Source organism: Ochotona princeps, chromosome 19 (genome assembly GCF_030435755.1).
Source record: "Ochotona princeps isolate mOchPri1 chromosome 19, mOchPri1.hap1, whole genome shotgun sequence".
NCBI lineage: Eukaryota > Metazoa > Chordata > Mammalia > Lagomorpha > Ochotonidae > Ochotona > Ochotona princeps.
The window spans coordinates 31,731,387-31,739,586 of record NC_080850.1 but is presented as its reverse complement, the minus strand read 5'-3'; the positions used below and the strand labels follow the sequence as shown (position 1 = coordinate 31,739,586).

At 45.0% G+C, this 8,200-nt stretch overlaps 1 long non-coding RNA gene and 1 other non-coding gene across 2 annotated transcripts; both read left to right on the top strand.

Annotated features, from left to right (window-relative positions):
* Window positions 1-4,074: 4,074 nt before the first annotated feature.
* LOC131482622 (uncharacterized) lies at window positions 4,075-6,430 on the top strand. The gene is made up of 3 exons (XR_009247169.1): window positions 4,075-4,475; window positions 5,043-5,198; window positions 6,353-6,430. It is a non-coding gene; the product is annotated as an uncharacterized LOC131482622 (long non-coding RNA).
* LOC118760126 (small nucleolar RNA SNORA74) lies at window positions 4,134-4,333 on the top strand. Its single transcript, XR_004996595.2, has one exon. It is a non-coding gene; the product is annotated as a small nucleolar RNA SNORA74 (small nucleolar RNA).
* Window positions 6,431-8,200: the final 1,770 nt, after the last annotated feature.

Genomic DNA, 8,200 nt, shown 5'->3' with positions numbered 1-8,200 from the left:
CTCAATTATTTCTCCCCCCCCTCCCGCCTCCACATTGCTTAGGCACACCTCTCATCTCTCCTCCTCTTGAGTCCTCCGGGTAGCTCTGCCTTCTGCAGTTTGGAAGGAAAAAAGAATACATTAGGTACTACTGCAATTTCTCCTTGTGTGCTCGGCTTGATGGCTCTCAGAACCCTCCTGTAGGTATACGCGGTGACAGCCAGATGGGGCATTGATTGTGGCAGCAGTCTGCTGTTAATCAAAAAGATAAACCCTGTTTATCCGCAAAGCAGAGTGGTGGCCCCAGCCCAGCCCAGCCCGGCTTGGTCACAGGACTGTTTAAATGACTGTTTTTTGGAAAGCCTTTTCTCAACCGGAATCTGCGTCCAGCTCCATCCAAACTCGGGAGGACCCGTGCTGCTTTCTCCTCGGCTGACCCTCTGGCTCTATAGCCTTGTAGGGTCATTAGGGATTCTGAAGTTCATTAGGGATTCTGAAGACAGGACTGCGAGGGTCAGGGCTAGCACAGAAAGCACTTCATTCCCCTCCGTATTCAAAGGGCTAAAGAGATAATAAACCCTGTTGGCAGATGCCAAGAGCAGATTCCCAGGGGCCCACTAGCAAATGGCACCAGGTGCAATAGATTAAGAGTCCAAAGATGCCGGGGGAAGGATTCGGGGAATTACACAATGGATTTATAAATGACTGGACCCCGGCTTATACTATCTGTTCCGCGAGGCAGAATTAATGTTAATCTCGGTATTCTGGTATTTGGGTCTCTCCAGCAGCTCAGCTAGGGATAACAGGCAGAGGCTCTGGAGATGCAGGCCAGCAGTGACTAGCCTAATCCACTCGAAAATCTTCCAGGGCGACTGAAGACTCCAATCAAGCTAACCGCGTGACCACGCTGCCGCAGAAAGCCAGCGAAAGCTGCTCCCACGCGACAAGCATAAAAACGCAGGGAGGGCCTACAGTGAGAGAGTGGCGCCCCTTGTCGGAGGAGACGCTGGTGCGGGCCAGCGGGAGGCCTGGCCCCGCTCCGACCCACGAGGTTCGCTCCGTACGTTTCGACACCCAGCGCCCCTAGTCTGTAAGACCTAAGGCGGCAATCCAGCAGAAGCAGCCTCAATTCCGAGCTCCACCCTTTCTCTCCTCAGAACGAACTCCCGCGACGGCTATGCCTCACCCCATCTCGCTCGCCGTCCTCTAGCCCGGCCTTTCCGGGGCGGGGCTCAAGGGTCCTGCCCCCAGGCCCCGCCCAGAATCCGCCCCAGGGCGGAGTTCTCGCGGCTGCCGACCGGCCTTTCCGTTGCGGCCTCGGCAAGCGAAGGTTGTTCTCGCGGAGCTCCGCACACGTGCTGGTGAGCAGTCCTGGGGCAAGAAGCGGTATCGGGGAGGTTTCTGCCAGGGCCTGGAACCTAACTGGACTTCTTGGCCTCGGTCTGGAGGGCATGCGGAGCAGACAACGGGAAATCGTGGCTCTGGTTTCTACCCTGGGGAGCTTCCTAGAGCCGGATCCCAAGAGAGGAGCTCGCCCTCCAGGCGCAGGGTCCCGCACTTGTGAGGAGCACGTGTGCGGGCGGAACTAGACAAATCCGGTCAACGAGATTCTGAAAGGGACAGACAATATTGAGAATGATTTTTAAACCCGAATGAGACGGTTTCCTTAGTTTTCCTGACACTTTGGATGGGGTTAGGAGTAAATTTGAGGATGGCTAGAAAATACTTAGATTCAGAGGATCTGAATAAAGCAGACTGCAGGAATTTTGTCTGCATTCTTGCGAACAAATTGATTATTGCTTTGAATCAGTAGTTGAGGTTCCCAGCAGCAGCAGCTTGATTGCTTCCGAATCCCCTTACACTGCTATTGCATTCGTTTGTTAAGAATTGGTTTTGTTCCGGAAGAGGTCCCATTTTCGTTCGAGGACTTGCTCTAATTGTAACCTCCAACTTTTCCTACCTCTTGCTCTCGCAGATTAAGTTTTTCTCTACTCTTCGGTCATCTTTTTTCCTGGGTTCCCTTTCTGTCCCAGATGCTGCCCTTTGGCAAGCCTCTGAACCACACTGGAAAAGTACTATTACGAACACCTTCAAGGGCCAGCTTTACTGCAAAGCAAGTTAAGACGTACTGGGGGTTAGAAAGTCCAAATGGGAGCGCCAGCTAATTCCTCCGGGGCAGCACGGGGCTGCCTGCCGAGTAATAGGCTCTCAGCTTCCACGTGGTTAAGACCAGCCTAGGCTCCCCAGAGAAGTGTGGAAAGTGAAAATCCAGCTAACCCAGCATGAGGTGTATGGTATCTGCTGTGATCCACATGGCTCAGGACTCAAAGATCAGTTTTTGAATGGGCACAGTGACCCAGCCTAGGTGAGTGCAACAGCTTTGGCCCTAGACCTAGACTGCTAACCACCCAGGTTTGCCAGGTTTACTAGGCAAGTGCTATAAAACTAAGACAAGCAGCCAATATCCAACTGGCATTCTAGGCCTGGTTTATACCATCAATACCAGTTTTCCTTTATGGCTAGTTATTCTTTAACATTAAATCTGTAAGAGCTTGACTTCGGCTAGAATAGAAATCTAGACTTGTTTCAGTGCTTCAACTGCAATAGGTTTGCCTTTCTTTGGTAATTTTTTAAAGATTTATTTATTTTTATTACAAAGTCAGATATACAGAGAGGAGGAGAGACAAAGGAAGATCTTCCATCCGATGATTCACTCCCCAAGTGAGCCGCAACGGGCTGATGCGCGCCGATCCGAAGCCGGGAACCAGGAACCTCTTCTGGGTCTCCCACGCGGGTGCAGTGTCCCAAAGCTTTGGACTGTCCTCAACTGCTTTCCCAGGCCACAAGCAGGGAGCTGGATGGGAAGTGGAGCTGCCGGGATTAGAACCGGCGCTCATATGGGATCCCGGCGCATTCAAGGCGAGGACTTTAGCCGCTAGGCCATGCTGCCGGGTCCGTGACTGTTTTTAAATGCTGACTATCCAAGGAGAGATGCCTCTTCCAGTTCTAAGCAGAAAACTTAAGACAACTTGATGGATAGACATAGACTCTTGGCTGTCTTCTGTCAAAACTATCATCTGGTTTTCACAGGAGGAAGCGCTGGGAGTGTCTGGTAGAGGAGTTGGTTATGAATGCTACTTTTGTTCCACCACGGGGCTTTTTCTTATATTCAGCTGAAAGTTGAGTGCAAGTGCTAGCTGTAAATACTTTTAGCATGGGGCTTGGGGAGTGGTTATCTTTTTTGGAATTCACTGCCAGGAAAAAGAAACAGAATATAACCTGAAGATGTAGCAACTATGGTGATGGCATTTTGTTTCTGTCTCTAGATTGAGGCCTGAGGAACTGCTTTGTCTGAACCCTGCAATCCATAAGCAGTCTACCATGTTTGTTGGTTTTAGGATTTATTAGGACAAAGCAACAAATTTTCAATGGCCAGGCCAAAATTGGAAATTAGAAACTCCATCTAGGATTCTCATGTGGGTAGCAGGTGCCTGCACTGCTGCTTTCCCAGGTACATTAAGTCATACTGATTAAAATCACAGCACATACGTTACCAGAATCTGTGGTGAAATACTTGTATTTTGTAGTTTAGAAATATTAAATGCATTGTTATTACCTTTTTTGATTCCCTCTTTTATGCAGTAGATAGCTGAAGCTCATTGACTGCTATTCATTTCCAGGATCGTTTAAGGTAGGGAATGCTTCATCCTCTGGAAGAGAAAATAGTGGCTGGTGAACAGTCTGCATGTGGCGTTAACTGGTAAGTGTTCCTGTTTGTTCCACAATGGACTAACTATGCCAGGCTTGCTAGTTGTTAACTATCCATTAGCAAAACTCACCTGTGCTTGAAACTGCAACTACTGTAGCCTCTGGGCAATTAAAAGGTTGGGTGCGACTTTGATGGTATGAGTGAAGCCATGACTAGTTATGCTTCCATCTGAGGAATTTCTCTGCAAGGTTATGTTAGCCAAAACATTGAGGGATTCACATTCCTGTGAAAGCATGGGAGTGAGATTCCGTCTGTTGCCTAAAACAATCATTGCTTCCATGCCTGATTTACAATCGGCATCTATCTGTTACTGATACCTCTGTGTGTGTGTTCTACACCTGAGGTATCTGAATCGGTGGGGGGTGAGAAAGCTGTTTCTGGATAATCCAGTGGTTGTCAGCTATCCAGGCTTGTATGATGCCTGGGATGGTGTTACACTGCTGGAAGAGCAAGCACTGGCTCCACTGAGTTTTGGCCCCCTGCACTGTTTTGGTGCTGGGGTCAAGAACTCTGAGCAGTGTTTTGCACCTCTGAGAGTGGAATGACTCCTCCTATGGAGTTAGTCCTAGTCTGGGTGCAAACAGTTAGTTGATATCTGTTAAAAAGGGGTCCTGTCCAGGTACAGGACAGCTTCTCATTCCTTACCTTGTTGAATCTAGATGCCATCTCCTAAATGAGAAACCAGCACCTGCTAGCACCTCAGCTGACAGTCCATGGTGACATCAGAGTAAGTAATATGCATTGTTGTAAAAATCTCAATTAGATTTAGAGAAAACGGTTTAAAATCATTTTTTTTGTAGTGGCCAGCTCATTGGCATACTGAACAGCCAGTGCAGAAACTTCAAGGTTAAACAGTTAGGCTGGAATTGGCCATCAGGGTATTTGCCTTATAGCATTCCACTCCTGTCTTAGAAAACTATGATGATTGCAGTAAGTCATTCAATAGTATAGTGCCTTTTTTCCTGTGCTGCATATGTGTGTAATTTTTGTTTGGGCTTTATCAAGATGGTTCTTCATTGTTGCTGTGCATTAAGGAGATCCTTGACTTGCAAACCTAGAACCAGGTAGGGAAGTATAGGAATGTTTCCTAGGCATAGGGGAAATGTTGGCAAGTCATACATAATCTGGGGTTTTCAATCTGGAGTCTAGTACCTCTGAGGATACAGATTATCTTACTAAGTGATGCTAATTAGCTACCTACTTTTTTTTTGTAAGCAAATTTATTGTCTGGTGAGATTAAATAGAACATTGCAAAATAACTTTTTTTTCCTATTACCCTTTTCCCATGCTGCAGGGGAAACTGGAATTAGATGGCCAAGACAGCTGGTGTAAATATTTAAGGGCCCAAGCTGCCTTAAGTAGCAGTTAATAACCAAAACTACCACTCTTAATTGCTTCAGCCAAGTTTCAGGTTCCAGTCCTGAACCATATTAAGAGGAAACTTTTTAAGGTAAGTAGGGAACCACAGTTAAAATGCTATCCCTTGCTCCTATATGCATTTCATTTCACTTGTTTGGAGATTAAAAGGAAAGGTGCTTTTTAATTTTTTGTACCTTAGACATTTTGAATTATGTCTCAAATTTCAATTATGAAAATAAAACCCTGAGGGAAAAAATTCACAGGCCCCAAAGGAACACACAAAGGTGGTAAGCACCTAGGAGATCACACAAGGAAAACATCCTGCTCAGAGCAGCTAATTGAACACCAAAGAGCAGGGAAAATCCCTCCTTGGAATCTTGTTGGTTAATTAGAGCATTATGAACAGCTACACTAAATGGACTTTTAAGCATACTCCTGGAAAACAGTTTCACTAAATTAACTATAATGTGTTAAAAGCATTTCTGTATAGCAGCATTTTTCTTTAATCCGATATTTTAAGAGCACGTTCAGCAAAACGGCTTACAGTGGCGTATTTGTCAATTTAACCTGAGGCGTGACATAGGATTTCCTGTCTCATCTTTGGCCTTTGGGTGCAATAATCTGTAATTAAGGATGACTTATAGCTCCTTGGGAAATGTTTTATGGAATGAGCATCAGTAGAGGTTATTTTTATTTGAAATGTAGAAACAGAGACAGAACGTAAACCTCTGTTTCATGCCCAAGTGGTTGTACTACGCCTGGAATTGGATCATCTGAATATTTGAGCCATCATTCACTGCCTCCTAGGTTGCGTGTTAAAAGATAACCTAAGACACAACAGGGCCATGAACCCATGCACTATTATATGGGATACTGGTATCTGTGTCCATTCTTATTTCATAAATGCAGACACATCATGGTGCCTTATGCCCAGTTTTCCCTGATAACTAATATCTCAACAACATTAATGTTTTAATTGATCTCCTGTGTTTTACAAAGTATACTTTGATGCATATCATACAGTCTTTTTTCAGGTTCTTGGCTGTTGCATCTTCCTAAACTTGCTTTTTGAACTTGGATAGGCAAATTTACAAAGACGGAGAGATGGGTTTCCATTGGTAGGTTCACACCCCAAATGGCTGCAACCACCAGAACTGAGCCCATCCAAAGCCAGGAGCTTCTTTGGAGTCTCCCATGCAAGTGCAAGATCCCAAGGTGTTGGGTCATGCTCTTATGCTTTCCCAGGCCACAAGGAGAGAGCTGGATGGGAAGTGGTGCCCATATGGGATCCTGATGCATGCAAGGTGAGGATTTGGCCCCTAGGCCCTATTAAATGTAGGGCCAAATGCTGTGATGTAGGGGTTTTACCTGCTCTAGTTCCAATCCACTTTCCGGATGATGTGCCACAGGAAGCAGCAGAGGGGGTCATAATTTGCATGCCCTTTAAATAGCAATATTAAGACTCCCAGGGAAATGAATTTTTTTAAATTAATTATAGAAATGTCTAAAATATGTCAACTATCAATTAATGAAAGTAACTAAATTTGCAACAATTCTGACAGTACAGCATTTATTTCAAATTTCTAGGTAAACAATTGTATAAATCAAGATCTGTATATAAAAAATTAAAACTGAGAAATAAATGAAGAAAATGTGTGCTTTTTTGTCTAATTGTGTAATGTATTTGTCATCCAAGTTGAAAAAAATGAATAGTCTGATATGACTGTATAGAAAAATATTGTAAGCAATACCAAGGGGTGGGCATTGTGGCCTATCACTAAAGCACATGGAGAATCATTGTCCCTTCGAGGCCTGGTTGCTCAGTTTCTCCATTTCCTTTTGGGAATAAGCTTATGTGGGTTTTTTTGTTTAAGATTTATTTTTATTGGAAAGTCAGATATATATAAAGATCTAATGCTCAATGATTCACTCCCCAAACAGCCTCAAAGGCTGGAGCTGCGTCAATCCAAAGCCAGAAGCGCTTTGGGCCATCCTCCACTGCTTTCCCAGGCCACAAGCAGGGAACTGGATGGGAAGTGTGATAGCTGGGACACGAACTGGCGCCCTTATGGGATCCCAGCACATGCAAGGCTACTGTGCCAGGCCAATGCTTGGTATTACAACAGGCACCTTATGTGTATCAAAAGGGAAGTTCTGTGGACTTGCAGCATTTTATTTTCATCCAGCTAGGAATACTCACCTTGGCAGCTGAGCTTCTCAAAGCTCAAAAAGCGAGTAATCAGCCATGTAAAGATTATCAAACAAAACAATTCTTAAAAATTAAAGCAAGCTATAGTTTTCAACAACATGCAACTCCCCCACTTGCATATATGTTAGAGCCCCAGCTTGTCTGCAGCTGGGAGACATGGGCCTTAGGGAAGTTATTTGGACAGGTTGATTTAGCCACATTAATGAAGCCTCTGCCTACTATGTGACCCTGCCTCTGCATTCCACATTAACTGCTGTCATCACCTGCCAGGCAAATGTTACCCATCTGACCCTGGAAAGCTTGGGAATGACAGATCTTTTTCTCTGCTCTTTTCAGTCCCCAGATAATCACAACAGCTGTGGCTGGGATGGCAAAAAGAGCTTAGAACAGTGTTCTGTCTTTAAATAGACCTTAAGAAAGGCATCAAATTTGTTCCAGAAATCTGCTTAAGACAAAGTGACACGTTATTCAACTTTTTTCTGTTAAGACTATAGTGAGGCTTAGTCTTTAAGTGCTAGGATAGTGGGTTTTTTTGCCCAAAGACTGAATAATGCATTGTCCACTCCACTTGGGGTCATTGGGAATTTCTGAGCTTTATTCACACAGCAAGTGTTTGGCACATAGTCTTAAATACCAGTTGACTGTTCAGCATCAGGTGGCCAACGTGCCACATGGAGAGACGCATTTACAAAGAGAAGGCAGATCTTCCATCCACTGAATTGCATTCCAAATGGTCAGAGGTGAACTTTTTGGGAGATTCTGTGTCTTCAATGTGGACGCAAGGAGACTTGGGCCATCTGCCTTCTCATGCCACAAGTAGGCAGGTAAATTAGAAGTGAGGCAGCAGGGATGCCAACTGGAACCCACATAATCTGGCACTTGCA